Genomic DNA, 17,737 nt, shown 5'->3' with positions numbered 1-17,737 from the left:
TTGCCTTACTCAGACCTGCCTGTCATGAACCCTTGAGTGCGTGGTGCTGCTGAGGGCTGGTGCCTGGAAGCACTGGGCCAGCTGGAGCTGGGAAGGTGGCAGAGGAAATGCCACATGAAGAAGCTGCAGGGTTCTCCATTCTGGCCACACAAAGTGCCCGGAGTGGATAATGCTTCCGGGGGAGTGGGGGTGACTGGAGGGTTGGACGGGTATCTGGACAGCTCCCTGGGGGCAGTTCCCTTGTGAGTGTTTGTGGGGGTGAAAATCCCTGTCAGGTCTCCTTCCAGAATGTCCATTCTACTTCAGTACACGGTGCCTAACCCACACCCTCTGTGTGCAACTGGGTGAGGTCATCTACCCGCTCCTCCAGGTCCCAACAAATCCATCCCTCCCCAGCCTGTTTCCAACTTGACTGAAACACCCCTAAACGCTCCACAAAGTTCCTGCGCAGCCCTGGGGCTCCAAGACGCTTGGCCAGGGGTGAGCTTAAAGGAGAGCACGCATGTGCACACACACGGACCCACCCACACAGACACGTGCATATGCATGGATCCACACACACAAACACATGTACACACAAACTCGTATACACAAACACAAGCACTCACAAAATCACACACATGCACTCACACTTGTGCAGACAGTAACTCATACACACGAGTACAAGCCTGCATTCACCTAATACAAACACACATGCAGACAGCAAACCCACATGCACACAGCAAACCCACATGCATACAGCAAACCCACATGCACACACCTACGCATGCCCATGTGTACAAAGCAAATATCTGCACATAACCAAATCCACAGGCGTGCACAAGAAAACAGATACACAGATACACGCACACACACGCAAGCACAGATGCAGGCACACACGGAGAGATTTTGGTTCTTTGCTTGTGAATCATTCGTTCACTAATTAAATCACCCATCAGCTTCTTTGACAAGGGTGTCATGTGAGCCTCTGCACGCCAGGGTGAGTTCTGAGTGCTGAAGCTCCCACAGGAAACGGCACCGTCCCGGGAGCAACAGTCTTGAAGACTATGGATGGCTTCCTTGTCTTACCCTGGCCAGAGGCGGGGCCCTGGGTTAGCACAAGGCTTTCTCAGATGAAGTTCCAAAGTTTCCCCATAAAAGGAGTCACTCTGAGCTAGTGTCGCCCACGACATCCTTCCAGGCCTGGCTCCCCTGGGCCACGCGGAGTGGAGGGGGCAGGCGGGTCTGTGCAGAGGACGGGGTGCTCTCCCCATGCAGGGAAGGTGCTCTGCTCTTCCCACCCCCGAATCCAGACCCCACCCCACTCCAAGGCACCCAGCTATGCCCCTGCCGCCCTCCTATGCCCCTGCCGCCCTCCTGTTCATCCTTTCGCACTTTTGGGGGCTTGGTGGCTTTAGCATGGCCTGTCCCCTCCAGGGACCCACCCACCTGTATGCCAGGGTTTACTTCAGCCTCATCTGGGAAGGGAGCAGCCCTCGGGAGGCCCCTCAAGTACACAGGAGATGAAGAAGAGAGAAACTGAGGCTGAGCTGCTCCGATTGGCCCAAGGGTCCTGAGTTGGAAGATGACAAAGAAACCCCTCCTTAGAGTCTGGACTCTGCTTCCCCAGTCCATGACCATGTGGCTCAGGAGCTGGGGTAGGGGGCACCCAGGAGGATGGGGACCCTCACCTTCTGGGGACTGAGGGCCTGGAAGCCCACTGAGCACTCAGGGTGTCCCGCCCTGCCCTGGAGAGAGGGCGGCTGGAGCCTGCACCCTGGGTTAGGGGGTGAGGCCGGGGAGCCAGGCAGGTACCAGGCCAGCTCCTGTCAGGCCACCCTGCAGGCCACAACTGTCTCTCACGTCACTCAGGCCTTTGAGCCTCTCCCTGTGCTTCCTCTGCTAGCACATGTGTGAGCGTGTACATCACACACAGATGCACACATGTGCACAGAGATGTATGCACATAGAGGGATGTGCACACACACACTCACACACCATCCTATGTTACAACGCCTTCTTAAACCTTGAAACATTTGGGAAGATGCTTGACTTGTTTGGTTGCCCCTTTCTAATTCGCCCATCTCTCAACTGTTCACACTCTTGTCAGCCCCTCAACCCCAGACCCTCCAAGTCACCTCCCAGGTGCGGCTGTCAGCCCTGACACCTCCCTCCTGGGCAGGGGCTGTGAGGGGACGCCTCCTTCCAGGACAGGGGGCACCGTCTGTGCAGTAACGTGGGCCACAGTTACCCCGTGACCCTCCGTACACTTTGTTGCTCTCCCAGACACAGGCCTGGCCCAGACGCACAGCAGCTTCTCCAGCCAGCTGTGCAAAAAGGAACACGTCCTCCCTGGGCCCGCGGCTGGATGGCCACGTAGCAAGGGCTCTTCCACTGCTCAGTGCTGTAACCCTGGGATCTAAACATGGCTTGGGGCCTAATCGTGAAAAGGGAAAAGCAGTGTTACCAGGGACATCCTCCTGGGAGTTTCAGAATCTCCCCCGTGGAGGGGGAGGAGAAGAGGAGGGAGGGAGAACTGCTGGCCCGGCCCTATGAGTGGAGGGTGCACCAAGCCACTGACCTCTGGTCCCTGCCCACCTGGGAGCTCCTCCCTCACAGGCAGTGCCAGTCTCTGGCAGGGGTCAGGCCACCTGTCCTATTTGCCTTTAGTTCATAGCCTGATCAAAAGGTTAATGAGTTCAAAGTCACATTCCTTATCTCATTTTTGAGTGAGGACTCAAAACCTGCACCTGGACCAGTGACCCTGGGCATTGTGTCCCATCATTGCACAACCACAGTAGCTTTTATCTCCCTGCCGGCCTTTTATTAGGTGCAGCCACGGGTTCTTTGCTTTCTCATTCACCGCTGACGTCTGTACTAATGACGACACGCTTTTGAATGCCAATTCACTGACTGAAGTACTAGCCACAGGTTTGTTTTTTTTGTTCACACCCAGAGAATGTGTCCTGGCAATATGCTCCTGTTGGACGTTATTATGCAGTGATGCTATATGGCAAATGTGCCCCAGGAATGACACACTCACAAGGCAGCATTTGGCCTCCTGTAAAAAAAACCCACAGAGACAAATAACTAAGAAAAAAACATGGAAGAAAGATGTAAAGGATTCATGCCTTTAATATATAAAGAGTTCTCAGAATAAATAAGCATTTCCCTACTAGGGGCCCATCTTTTGATTTTGCCTATGCAAAGGAATCTGTGGCTCCTTCCTTTGTAATAGCTCCCAGGAACCACCCCTTCCTGCCCTTAGTCCAGATTATTTGGGTGTGCTGACCTAAATTCTTCACCTCCAGAGATTAAACATGACATAAACCTGGCCAATGAAGGGCTTGCCTGGGACCATGGCTGGGACTATCAGGGAAAAGATATGCTTTCTCTGTAGACGGTGAACTAGTAGGATGTTAGCTACCTGTCTTAGTCTGCTTTGTGCAGCTATAACAAAATATCACAGTCTGGGTAATCTATAATGAACAGAGATGTCCTGGGGAGGCTGGGGAGTCCAAGAGCATGGCACTGGCATCTAGTTAGGGCATTCTTGCTGTGGCATCCCAAGGTGAAAGGCAGAAGGGCAAGAGTGAGAAAGTGAGAGCACACACACACACACACACACACACAGAGGGGGAGAGAGAGAAAGAGCGCAAGATGGGGCCAAACTTGTCCTTTTATAAGGAACGTACTCTTGAGATAATGGCATTAATCCACTTGTGAGGGTCGTACCCCTGTGACCCAAGCACCTCCCATTAGGCCCCACCTCCCACCATTGCCATGTTGGGGATCAAGCTTCTGACACATGAACTTTGGGGGACACTTTCAAACCACAGCACCATATTTGCTACAAACTGGAAGGAGCCTGCCTGAGTACAAAGCCAAGGCAAGGAAGTAGAACTGGGGGATGCTGCTGAAAAAAGGGAAGAGAACAGATAAACATTGTGTGAGCCTGGGTGGAGCTCAGCCTGAAGCCTGCAGTATCCTGGGCCCTTTAGTTATGTTAACCACCAACTCTCCTTTTAGCTTGAACCAGTTTCAGTTGCATTTCTGCCTCTCACAATAAAGGGAGCTTGACTGAGACCCACTAATAGAAAATGGAGCAGAAAATAAGAACTGACACTCAAAAGAAACACAAATGGCTAATGAACATGAAGAGAAGAATCACTTTCCATAAGGAAATCCAAGAATTGCCCATTACAATAAATGCATGCTATTATGGATTGAACTGTGTCCCCCTACTGAAAGGTATGTTAGTCTTCACCCCCTGTACCTAAGAACATGGCCTTATTTGGAAATAGGGTCGTTGCAGATTAACTAGAGTGAGACCATACTGGAGTAGGCTGGGTCCTAAATACAGAATGCCTGGTGTCCTTATAAGAAGAGAGGGAGGCCCCAGGAAAACTCGGCCCATCTGAAGATGGAGGCGGAAACTGGATGACGGATCTGTAAGCCAAAGACTGACAGGTGTCCCTGAGAACCTCCAGAAGCTGGAAGAGGCATGAAAGGAATCTCCCCAGGAGGCTGAAGAGGGAACATGGCCTTGCCCACACAGATTTCAGACATCTGGCTCCAGAACTATGGGAGGATACATTTCTGTTGTTTGGAACTGCCTGTTTTTTATACTTTGTTATGGCTGCCCTAGGAAACTAATACAGATATTATTTTCCACTTCTGAACTTAGCAAAATATTTTTAAAGTGAAAATTCTTAAATGTTGGCACAGTTTAAGGTCAGGGGTGCCCCAGCAGTTTGGCAACATAGATCAAAGGCTTTAAGATACTTTATCCTCTTTCACTTGGTAATTCCATTTTTAAGGCTTTATCCTAGGGAAAAATTTCACATAGGAATGAAGAGTTTTGGGAAAGATGCTCACAATAACACTGTTTATAGTAATGTGTAGAAACAACGTCTACAAATAGAAATGTTAAATGGGAATGTTACATGTTAAACATAAGATATTAGATATTAAGAATAATGTATTTAAATTATATATGATACATGGAATTCTCTTTCTACAAAAAGAAAAAGAGGATGTAAGAGTGTTCATATGGGGTACAATCCAAATTTATTTTTTAAAAATTTACATCTATTCAACTAGAAAAAAATGCACCAAAATACTGAGTGATGATATCTGAGTAGTAGAATTATAAATTATTTATGTGTTAGTATTATTATTTTCATATATATTTTTATAATAATCGTATATTCCATTTTATCATCAAGAAAAATGTTTTAAAATTCCAAATCCTTTCATGTGCACTGTTTTAAACTAAGGTAGAAGAAAAAAAGTCACTGAAAATCCAAGATGTAATAAACAGGCCCAACAAAGGCCAACAAGCTTAGTGCATATTTGCTGTAATAAAATATTAATCCACTTGTGAGGGTCGTGCCCCTGCGGCCCAAACACCTCCCATGAGACCGCATCTCCCAACACGGCCATGTTGGGGATCGAGCTTCCGACACATGAACTTTGGGGGACACTTTCAAACCATAGTACCATCTTTGCTACAAACTGGAATTTTTAAAAATATATATTTATAAAAAATAAATTTGGTGGCACAGATTCAATTATGGGACATGGCAGGGAGCAGTTGCTCACGCCTGTATCCCAGTACTTTAGGAGGCCGAGACGAGTGGATCACCTGAGGTCAGGAGTTTGAGACCAGCCTGGCCACAATGGGGAAACCCCGTCTCTACTAAAAATACAAAAATTTGTTGGGCACGGTGGCGCGCCTGTAATCCCAGCACTTTGGGAGGCCGAGGCAGGAGAATCGCTTGAACTCGGGAGGCAGAGGTTGCAGTGAGCCGAGATCGTGCCACTGCATTCCAGCCTGGGCAACAAGAGCGAAACTCCATCTTAAAAAAAAAAAGCCAAAAAAATCCCCAGAAAACAATTATGGGACACACTGTTTCTAAGTGACATCTAGGGGCAAAGCAAACACAGCCGCTTTCTAAAGCCCTCCAGGGCGTGGCGCAGCCACGGAGCTTGCCCTCACCGGGACGTAGGAAGTGGCGATGCTTCTGTCTGCAGACCCCTCCTCCTCCGTCCATTCTGCATTTCTCCTCCGTCCCTGCCACGTGCGAATGTGTGTGTGAAGGGACGATGACACAGGGGAACCCAGGGACACTTGGACCCAGGGCTCACGGGGCAGACCAGGGGTCAAGGAGCGGCCCCTTCCTGGAGGAGAAGAAGGGCAGAAGCCCAGGCCAGGCCTCCAAGGTCCCCGAGCTTTGAGACGCGCTCTCCACGCGCTCTCCAGGGCCTCCCTGCCCCGTGGTCCTGCGAGGCGTGGCGGGCCAGGCCTGCGTGCATTGCAACGCCCTCCCCGGGCCTGAAGCCTGGCTGCGCGGGCCCGGCGGGGAGCTCAGCCCGGGAAAGAAGGCGGGTGCCCCCGGGCAGGACATCGGGGCTTTGCCCAGGGCCTCAGCTCCCCTGCAGCCCCGGGATGTTCCTGGCAGCCCAGCCCTTCTCCCATGGGGGCTGCGAGAGGCTCGGACCCCCCAGGCTCTCTCCGCCTGGAACCCCTGGGAGTCTGCCGGCCTGTGGAGCCTGCGCCCTTTGGGACGAGGTCCCCTGCAGGACCACGGCCGCCGCCACGGACCACGGCCAGTGCAAGGAGCCCTGGCGCTCGCCCGCCTGCCCCACAACCTCTCAGCCAGGCCCCCTGACCTCACCGTGTCCAATCAGGCTCGCAGCAGGCAGTCACATGGCCTAGCAGTGACCAGTCAGGATCGTGCTCACTCCCACTCACCCCGCCCCCTGTGTGGCTAGGCTGGTCACATGACTCGCTGTGGCCAATCAGGCTCTTGCTCCCGTATGGACTCGCCAGTGGTCAGGACCTAGGGCCCGGGAAGCCCTTCGCGGGCAGCGCGGCTGTGGCCTGCTTCTCCCGCCCAGGCTCTCCAAGGCCGGTCATTGCTTTTCCAGCAGCCCCTTGTGATCGCTGACTGACCCCACACCCTTCCAGGGAGGGACGGTGTCCCCCCAGGACCCCATCAGCGCCTGCGGCGCAGTCAGGAACCCTGACAGGGACCCCAAGAACGACGTTTCCCCTTCGGCAGCCGCAGCTGAGGCCCTGGGGCTCCGTCCTCAGCAAGTCACCGGAGAGGAGCAGAGCTGACCACAGCCCAGGCCTCATACACAGACACACACACACACACACAGACGGACACACACACACGGACACGGCACTCCCAGCACACACAGACACACCCCCCACACACACACTGCCCCCCGTGTGCGCGCACACACCCACACACAGAGACATAAGACACACAGAGACAGCACCCCCAGCACACACACAGACACATACAGACACACACAGAGACACACACACACACACTGCTCCCGGCGCACAGACACACACACACATACACGCACAGCACCCCAGCATACACACACACACATCACCCTCAGTGCGCACACACACACTGCATCTGGCGCACACATACACACATGCACACACACACACAAATACACCACCCCAGTGCACACACAAAGAAACACAGACACACAGCACCCTCAGCGCACACAGACACACACAAAGAAACACAGACACACAGCACCCTCAGCGCACACAGACACACACAAAGAAACACAGACACACAGCACCCTCAGCGCACACAGACACACACAAAGAAACACAGACACACAGCACCCTCAGCGCACACAGACACACACAGATACACAGACACACAGCAAGCACCCCCAGTGCACACACACACAGACACAGACACAGAGACACAGCACCCCCAGCACACACACACACACACAAACACATACACAGCACCCCTAGCGCACATACACAGACACACACAGACCCACAGGCAGACACACACACACCACCCCTGGCACACACAGACCCACACACAGACACCACCCGTGGCACACAGACACACCCACACACACCACCCCAGCCTGAACATACACACACATCACTCTTAGTGTGCACATACACACACACCACTCCCGGCACACACGTCTGTCCACTGCCATGTGTGTGGCAGTGCAGGCGTGCATCTGAGGGAGGCGTGTTCCTGGGCTGGAGGGGCTCTGGCTGTGTCTGGCTGCTGGAATCTGGCGGGAGAATGTGCTCTCCTGTTCAGGTATGATTAGAATAGGAGAAAGTAAAGGGCAGCTGTCACAGCCCCACCCCTGCCCTGCTCCTCCCGCAGCTGGTGGTCTTTCTGCTGCTGAGCTGGATCCAAGCCTGGTCTGGAGGGGTGGCTGGGCATGGTTCAGGAGTACCTGTGCTCCTGGTTCTGGGCCCTTCCAGCGGCTGCCTGAAGTGCCAGGGTGTCAGGGCAGCAGCAGGACCCGTCTGCTGGGGTGGGGCGGGGGAAAGCATAGTTCCCACTGGGGAAGCATGTCAGGTTCAGGGGAGACGCTCCGAATGGAGAGAAGGAGGTTGTGGGGATGAGAAACCTGAGGTATCTCTTGAGAACTCAGAGCTCCTGGGAGCATCTGGTGTAGCCCTCGCAGATGTGGAGCCCAGGCCAGGCTGCAGGTGGGCTGCCAAGGCCCACCCCACTGCCAGCCTCTTGTGCTAGGCCTCCCTCCGTGCCAGAGGGGGCTCGGGTTTCTAAGGACGGGGCAGGGAGCTACTGGGAGGTCCTGTGGTCCTTTTGGTTCTTGCTGAACTATTGGACCTGGCTTAACATTTTTTTATTGCAGTAAAATACCCATAACATAAAATTTACTATTTTAACCATCTGAAAGCACACAGTTTGGTGACGTTAAGTGCATTGACACTGCTGTGTAACCGTCACCACCATCCACCTCTGAACTTTTCCCTCTTCTCAAACTGAAACTCTGAACCCATTAAACACTCACTCCCCCAGCCCCAGCACCTCTCACTGTACTTTCTGCCTCTATGGATTTGAGTACTGCAGGGACCTTGTGCATGTGGAACCATATGGCATTTGTCCTCTTGGGACTGGCTTCGTTCACGCAGCATGATGTTCTCCAGGTTCCTTCGTGTTATAGCATGTCTCAGAATTTCCTTCCTTTTTAAGGCTGAGTAATATTCCATTGTGCAGAACATTCTGTGTCTCCATTCATCTGTCGATGGATGCTTGAGTGTCCCACCTCCTGCTCCTGTGAACTGCCTGTGGGATCACCATGCCATCTGAGGAATCACCGACCATTTCCGACAGCGACTGCACCATTCACATTCCCGTCAGCAGTGCACAAGGGCTCCGCCTTCTCCACTTCCTTGCAGACACTTGTAATTTTCTGTTGTGTTTTGATGGTAGCCATCCCAGTGGGCGTGCAGTGGCATCTCACCGTGGTTTTGTGGACCTGGCATTTTAGAGGGGATGGAGACGAGGCAGTCATGGGGTTCCCAGGGACAGGGTGGTGCCCCACCATCCGGTCTGACTCACCTGTCCCTACTTCCCCGTCTCTTTGGTGGGCTTCTGACTCCCACCTCCCCAGCATGGGGAGAATGTGGCCAGAGGGGAAGAATCTCCTGCACTGCCCGGACATCCTGCCCTGTCCCTGGCCCCTTCCGGGAGAGGGACTGACTCAGTGAAGGGTGGATGCTTTCACTGTTCCAGTGGCTCACCCTCCGTATGCACACCCAGGTAAACCGTCAGCGAAGAAACACTGAAAAGTCGAGGAGGAGGCTCAGCCCTCTGGTTACCCCAGGAGGCTGCCGGTCTTCACCTACACAGAGCCCCGGCACTTCGGGTAGGAGCGGCCAGACGCTCTGGGGTTGTTGCCTTTGACCCACTTTCTCAGCCTTACCTAAGAAGAGGACTAGGGGAGCCAGTGGGACAGCTGGCCGGGGCTGGGGCAGGACAGAGCTCCACAGGGACCCTCAGATCTGCTGGCCTCGGCCTGGTATTGGGTGGGGGGTGGGGCACAGCCCATTCCCTCCACAGTGACCAGGTTGGGTCTGAATGACCCAGTTTGGCTGTCCACACTCCAAAAATGCGGGACAAGGGGCCTCTGGTGGCCTCCTTTTGGGAGGGCGTGGCCCCTGGGTGAGGACTGCTGTGGCCCCTCCTGTGCAGCCTGCAGGAGGCCCACAGACCAAGGCCTCCAGGGGAGCTTCTGCTCCTGGGCCAGGGCATCTCCTGACTCTCTCTCTCCCCTTCTCTTACCTGGTTTTAGAGGCAGCGGGTGGGTGAGCAGCCGGTCTAGAGAAGGGCTCAGACAGGTCCTGGGCATCCCAACAGCAGCCTTGAGGGACACGTGCTTGTCCTATCCCTAACTCCTTGGCATTCTTTATGAGTGGGGGAACCCAGAGGGGGTCCCTGGAGGCAGCAGATGGGGAGCAGGTGTCGTCAGGATGAGTCTGGTCTGGGGCTCGAGGTGAAGGCAGGGTGAGGATCCTGGGCTGGCCGCGTGCTCTCCCATGTCATCCCTGCCCCACCCCCTGCTGTGTGCTCTCCTGTGTCGTCCCCCACCCCGCCCCCTGCTGTGTGGCTCCCATATCATCCCCTGCCCCGCCCCCGCGCTGTGTGCTCTCCCGTGTCGTCCCCCGCCCAGCTGCTCCTTATCCTGGAGCCCTCTCCCAGCCCCACTGCTTCGCTGGTGTCTCCTGTTCTGGGAGTCTCCTCCCCACCCTCCCTCACCCCTCGGCTCTGCGATCGAGATGTGCCCGTGCCAACTTTGCCGTTATTTCAAGGGTGCCCATCAGTGTGTGCGCCCTGGGCCTTAGCTTCATCTCTATGCCCTGCCCTCTTCGATGCTGGTGTTGGTGGAATCGAGTCTCCCCAAAACTCACATCCCCTGGATGCTCAGAATGTGAGCTTATTTGGAAACAGGATCTTTAAAGATATCATCAGTTAAATGAAGACGAAGTCAGACTGGATTTTGGTGGACCCTCATTCCAATGGCTGCTGTCGTTATAAGGAGGCCGCGGGAAGACGGGGAGATGGAGGCAGAGACAGCGCCTGGAGAGACGTGTCTACAAGCCACAGGACACCAAGACTTGCCAGCAGCCACCAGGAGCCAGGAGAGACATGGGACAGGTCCTTCCCCATAGCCTGCAGAGGAGCTCAGCCCTGCCAACAGGCATTCGAGCTTCTACTTTCCAGAACTGTGGGGGAATATGTCTCCGTGGTTTTAAGCCCCCAGTTTGCATTTCAGCAGCTCTAGGAAGCGCGTGCAGTACTGAATTCAATATTGATTTAATCTGAGTTTCATTTTTAACTGCACGGTACGTGGTGTCTCCTGTTTCTCCCTAAGCCAATCAAGCCTGGTTTAAAAAGAAGAAAAAGAACTCCCAAAGAGTAGCATGGTGGCCCGCTCAGGAACGCAGGGGCAGAGGCAGCAGCAGGGGTAGGGGCAGCAGCAGGGATGGGGCAGCAGCAGGGGCAGGGGCAGCAGCAGGGGCAGGGGCAGCAGCAGGGGCAGGGGCAGCAGCAGGGGCAGGGGCAACGGCAGGGGCAGGGGCAACGGCGGGGCAGCAGCAGGGGCAGGGGCAGCAGTAGGGCCATCTGCGCTGGGGCCTGCCCCAAAGCCACCCCACCTGCATCTCACACCAACTTCAGGATGCTGGGACCACACACTGTCCATAAAGAAATGGAGGCCAGGCGCAGTGGCTCACGCCTGTCATCCCAGCACTTTGGGAGGCCAAGGTGGGTGGATCACCTGAGGTTAGGAGTTCAAGACCAGCCTGGCCGACATGGCGAAACTCCGTCTCTACTAAAAATACAAAAATTAGCTGGGCGTGGTGGTGCATGCCTGTAGTCCCAGCTACTCAGGAGGCTGAGACAGGAGAATCACTTGAACCTGGGAGGTGGAGGTTGTAGTGAGCCAAGATTGTGCCACTGCAGTCCAGCCTGGGTGACAAAGTGAGACTCTGTCTCAGGAAAAAAAAAAAAAAGAAAGAAAAAAGAAACGGAGGCCCAGGCTGATAACATCACTGCCGGGGTGCCCAGCAGGGACAGTCGGAGCGGGGCTGTGAGCCGGGTCGAGGAACCCAGAGCCCACCCCCTCCCACTGTCCTGCTGCTGAGCAGCCCCAGGCCTGTGAGCCAGCTCCGGCCACCAGCAGTGATCAAAGAAGGAATCTTCCAGCCCTTGTGCCACAATCACCCGGGCACCTCCATGGGATCTGCCAGGCATGGACTGAATGAGAACCTTCCCTGAGGACACCAACTGCTCCAGGCGAGGGAATAATGAAGGCTGGGACATCCAGGTCCTCCACTGCTTCCTGTCTTTTAAGTGCTGGAGCTTCTGCTGGATTCCATGTTACAGGTCATATCACATCCTCCATTCTGTGGGGACCTCCACTGTCGGGACATCACCCTGGGAAACCCAGGGTGGCCCGTCACACCTGAGAAAACTGAAGCAAACCCAGCTAGTTTGAGGATCTGAGACTCCCGTGGTTCCAATCCTGGGGGCCCAGGTCTTGGACCTTCTTGCTGATTTCAGATCTGCAGTTCATTTGTGCAAAAAAAGGTTCTGGAAACTTTCTTCCAGGCCTCGGAGTGACTGAGAGATTCCTGGCCCTGAGGAAGAGCTGATTGGACCTTCTTCCTGGTCCAGCTGGGCCCAAGGGGCTCTGCCCAATTTCAAACTGTCCCCTTGTTCTCAGTAGTTTTGAAATGAGCTGTGTTTTACAAGAAACACGTACTTGTTTTTCCCCGTCACGCTTTCGTTCTTTCTGGTTTAACAGGGACCATGGTGGAAATGCCAGTGAGATGGTGGTGTGCTGGTGCCACTGGGCCTGGTCCCACATCACAGCGTCCCTGTAAGGTGTCACTTTAGAGCGCTCTGTCATTTTCATTAGCTGATCCCAATGACGTCTGTACTTGCTCATGCCACATGCAGCCCATGTGTTTTCTTTTCAAACAAATAACAATACCACCCAAAACCACAACAGCGAGGTCAAAATGAATGACACCCTTGCAGGCCACACTGCAGGGGCTGGGGCTGTCCTTAGGGCCCTGTGTCCTGCTCAAAGTCAGGGGCTTCCACGGATTGCCTTGGCAACCCAGGGACTCGGCTCCCTACTCTCTTTTTTTTTTTTTTCTTTCTTTCTTCTTCTTCTTTTTTTTTTTTTGAGATGGAGTCTCGCTCTGTTGCCCAGGCTGGAGTGCGGTGGTGCGATCTCGGCTCACTGCAACCTCCGCCTCCCAGGTTCACGCCGTTCTCCTGCCTCAGCCTCCCGAGTAGCTAGGACCACAGGCGCCCGCCACCATGCCCAGCTAATTTTTTGTATTTTTAGTGGAGATGGGGTTTCACCCTATGAGCCAGGATGGTCTCGATCTCCTGACTTCGTGATCCGCCTGCCTTGGCCTCCCAAAGTGCTGGGATTACAGGTGTGAGTCACCGTGCCCAGCCCTTGGCTCCCGACTCTCTGTAGCTCCCAGACCCTGCATGGCAGCCAAACCCGTGGGTCCTAGGAGGCGTCTGGGGCCCTCTGCTTAAAGATCCCTCTCAGTGGCTCTGCCTGTGGCCTCCGGAGACCCGTCCTCCTCAGGCGGTGCTGGCCCACGGGCACCAGGGGCATCCAGTCTCGACTCCGATGGCTCTCAGACAGCCAGGCTGTCTCAAAACAAGACTCCTGAAATGTGGAGAAATGGCTCATCTAGTGCCAAATGTCGGCATGGGGCCGGGGAACATGAGAGAGGCTGGGGCTGGATGAGCCGGGTCAGGCGGGGCCACAGTCTCATGCTGAGCTGTGGTGTCTGTTTCCACGGGGCCTTGAATGGCATGAAGAGAAACGGGCCCCCGATGCTGCCGCGCCCCCGATGCTGCCGCGCCCCCGATGCTGCCGCGCCCCCGATGCTGCCGCGCCCCCGATGCTGCCGCGCCCCCCGATGCTGCCGCGCCCCCCGATGCTGCCGCGCCCCCGATGCTGCCGCGCAGCTGTTCAGTCGGGATGCTGAACAGCGGAATTCTAGGCAGACAACTTCAGCTTGCCATTTGGTGACCTGGCAAGACACTTCCTAGATAAGGCTGGAAAAGGCAGGACGCCTCATCCTGTTTTAATAAAAAGTGAATAAGAAAACGTCAGCTATGAAGAGCATTTTCGGTGCTTTTTGTTTTCATCTTCACATACTTACTTTCTTGATTTTCTATGGAACCTTTTCTATTAATTTTTATACTTAGAAAAAACCTGCTTTATAAGAGAAGGCCCGGCAGTGGAGGGAGCATTTCATCGTTTTCCCACAGATGCAGCTGAAATGGAGGGAGACCCATCCGGAAGCCGTGGAGAGAGCGTATCCTCAGCCCGCCCCACGACGGGGGTCCTCCTCTCTCCCCCACGGTCCGGGCTTGGCCTCTCTGGGCTGTGAGACGCACAAGTGAAATGCTTCAATCTCCAAGGCCAGGGACCTTCCACCCACAGGCCTCACGCTCCTTCCTGCCACCCGCTTCCCATCCCAGCTCCTTCCTCCTCAGCTTGGCTCCAACAGCCCCAAGTCCCTGCCTCCCTTTCCCTGTCATCCTTGCCTGGCCGTGCCCAGTGCTGTGAAGCCGGGACAGACCACACTGCTCTGCACACACCCCGGGCAGGCAGGCAGGCAGGCAGGCAGGCGCTGGGCAGCAGGTTGTAGATGGATGTGGACGGCGCCGAGGACCCCCACGGGGTCTGTCTTCCCAATCTTGGCCTCTGCTCTTCTTTCCCCTCTGCTGAGAGCCTCTGCTCAGCATTCAGAGAGGGAAGGTGTGGGTGGTGCCTCCTGCCCCATTCCCCCTGCCGGGCCTCCACCTCTTCCCTCTCCTGGAGCAGTTGGTGCTCTCAGGGAAGGTCCTCGCTCAGTCCATGCCTGGCAAATCCCACGGAGAGGCCCGGAAGCAGTTCCCTCCCTGGCCACTTTCCTGCCAGCATTCTTTTTTTACTCATCATCTTATGCTGTTACTGTCTCCATAACTGGAACCGACGGTCCTCGAGAGAAGGTGTCTTGTGTCCCTCCTACTGTGCCCACAACCTTCACGTAGTGCCTGACACAGAGCAGGGCCTCTCGAGCCTTTGTGGACATCTGGAGGACGACTCCGAACTCACCCTCGCGTTGCACCGTCTCACCTCTCTCTGGGGACCTGTCCCTTCCCACGGTGAACTTCGAAGCATGTCTGTCTGCCACCATGTCCTGGCACAGTCTGACCATGCTCACCCATGGCCACCCGCTGAGTCATTGCAGCTGGCACACTTCTTGCAAATGGCAGAAACTCACATTATTTTGCATGAGTAAATAGTAACCAAAAAAAAAAAAAAAAAGATGGTTTACCGTGTTCTACACTAGCAGCCAGCATGTCACCTGGAAACACCATGACCTGAGCTGCCACTCGGACGTCTCCATCTCCCGGGAGCCACACTCTGTGTGGCCCTGGCAGAGTGCCCAGGATAAAGGGCACGGCCAGCACCTGCAGCCTGCTCTGGGCCCCAGTCCTGGTCCCCCGTGTCTGCACGAAGCTGCAGCATCCCAGAGGCTTCTGCTCTGCCTCTGGGGACCTTTGCTCCGTTTGCAGATGCGGTTTCCTTCTTCCTACAGAGAGGCAGGTGGTTTACTCCAGAGCTGCTTGCTCAGCACAGGGCGACCCCCGGCCAGGCTGTCCATGGTGCTCTTCCTAAGTGAGCACTCCCCCCCGGGGGAACCCCTGGCTCTGTTTGGGGCCTGGCTGACTCTCGCTGGAGCTGGCCCCTTTCTGCACCCCCCTCCCCTGCCCTCCGACCTCAGCATATGGCTCAGGGACACAGACACCCAAAGGCCTCTTGGGTCCTCAGCCTTGATCTCGGCCACAGCCCTGCTTAAATATCAAGAAAACGCATCGGCCACATGAATAATTCCTCACTAACGGCAGCGACAGAAACCGGAACCAGAAACCCTAGAGGGCTGGAGCGGGGAGGGCCCACTGGCCCGTGAACAGGCACGTTTCTGCTGCTTTGCCGGCCTGCGTGGTCCATTTAAGCAGCCCGTGGAAGGCCTAGCCTGGAAGCGTGTGCTGTCTGAGATGGGGAGGGGCCCTGGGCCCGGTAGGATCCACGCAACTGTGGCAGCCACGGAACCACAGGGAGCCTCAGTGCAGGAGGTGAAGGAGGCAATGCCCTGGGGGCGGACGCTGGGACTGGGCAGTCTCTGGTTTGACCTGTTCACCGGGGGTTCTTGACTTAAGCTGTGGACAACTGGGCTATTCCCTGAGGGTGGAGGGGGCTGGGGGCTTTTCTCCTACCTGCCCTTCCCAGGCCAGGGCCGTGGCTTCCTGACCTAGTGCACACATGTCTGTCGTCAAGCTCTCCAGATACAGTGGGGCAAAATGACCAACGTGGCCCCGGGTCCCTGAGAAGGATGCCGCTGCAGTGGTTAATCTGATTTTCTGGCACCTAAAGCCACTAGGCTGAAGCCTAAAAAAACCAAAACAAAATTTAAAAAGTACAAAACCACCTGAAGCAAAGCCAGAAAGATAGGGAAGGGCCTTAGGCGTCGAAGATGGGAGGGTAGAGTCGGGAAGAGGAACTCGTCTGAGTCCTGGCTGCGCTGGGAGATTCCTTCCTCACCAAGGGCGGCACTGGGGCCAGCTGGGCACCCATCCCTTTGTAAAAATGCTGCCCCACGCTCCATTCTCTGTGTTTATCAATTGATGTTGAGAGTTTTATGACATGCCAGTGGCCAGCGCTGCAACTATGAATATTAAACGGACCCATTTCCTGTTGGGGTTTCCAGTCTTAAGGCCTAAAAAACAAGATGAACTCCAGAAACACGGCAATCATAAGACAAGCTGAAGAAAGTCCACGTGGAAAGGAAAACTGACTTGCCGTTTTCCACAAATCTGTAATAATATGCAAACCATAATAATAAAGTACCATTCCTGCAGACTTTGGGAGCATTCCTTCCATTATGTTCAGTGAGGAGTTTCTCGAATCATTTGCTTGTACAATCTTTAGACTCACACCACGTATTTTATTTTTCCTCATGTGTTAAAAGCATGGAAGACCAGAAAACAGAAAAGAAATCAAAGCTTCTGAAAGGAAATACAGCCTCTGGGGGTCAAGGACACAAACAACAACAAAAGACATTGGGTAGCAGAGGTCAGGTTGAAGCACAGACTTAGTTATGAGGGTGCCAGGGGTTCCCCCACTGGGGAGACGGGACAGCAGTTCCAAGCTTGGCCTTTTCCTCTGTGCTTCCTGCCTTTCTCTGCAGAGCGAGCTCCTCGCCCACGGGGCCAGGGAAGGGAAAACAGGATGGCCATGGTTGGCACAGGGCTGTTCTGGGTTTTGGAAGCTCAGGGCTGGGTCGGGGTGAAAGGTCAAGTGCACCTGAGTTTGGGGACCTGTTCTGCGGAGGCAGTTTTGGCTGCAGTTTTTATTTGGTGCTGATGAAATGTTTCCAAACAGCCAGCCAGGTGTTTGCAAATACCTAAGACCTTTTGGAAGACTCTGGCTAGGGTGGGAGGGGTGGGGAAGCCTCGTTCCTGGATGAGGGGGGCAGTATTTTAAGTCACAGGCTGAGGGACTGAATGGTGAGTGTGATCAGGCGCCTGGTTTCTCCCTCACCCCGCCTTTTATCTTTGTTCTTTTTTGAAACAGGGCCTTCTTCTCTTGCTCAGGCTGGAGTGCAGTGGTGCAATGACAGCTCACTACAGCCTCAACCTCCCAGGCTCAAGCCCTCCTCCCACCTCAGGCTCCCAAGTAGCTGGCCCCACAGGCGTGTGCCACCACACCTGGCTATTTTTTAAATATTTTATAGAAGTGAGGTCTTGCTATGTTGTCCAAGCCGGTCTCAAACTCCTGAGCTCAACTGATCCTCCTGCCTCAGCCTCCCAAAGCACTGGAATTACAGGTGGGAGACACG

This window comes from Pongo pygmaeus, chromosome 22, assembly GCF_028885625.2.
Source record: "Pongo pygmaeus isolate AG05252 chromosome 22, NHGRI_mPonPyg2-v2.0_pri, whole genome shotgun sequence".
In the NCBI taxonomy this organism is placed as follows: Eukaryota; Metazoa; Chordata; class Mammalia; order Primates; family Hominidae; genus Pongo; species Pongo pygmaeus.
This window is presented reverse-complemented; position numbering follows the sequence as displayed.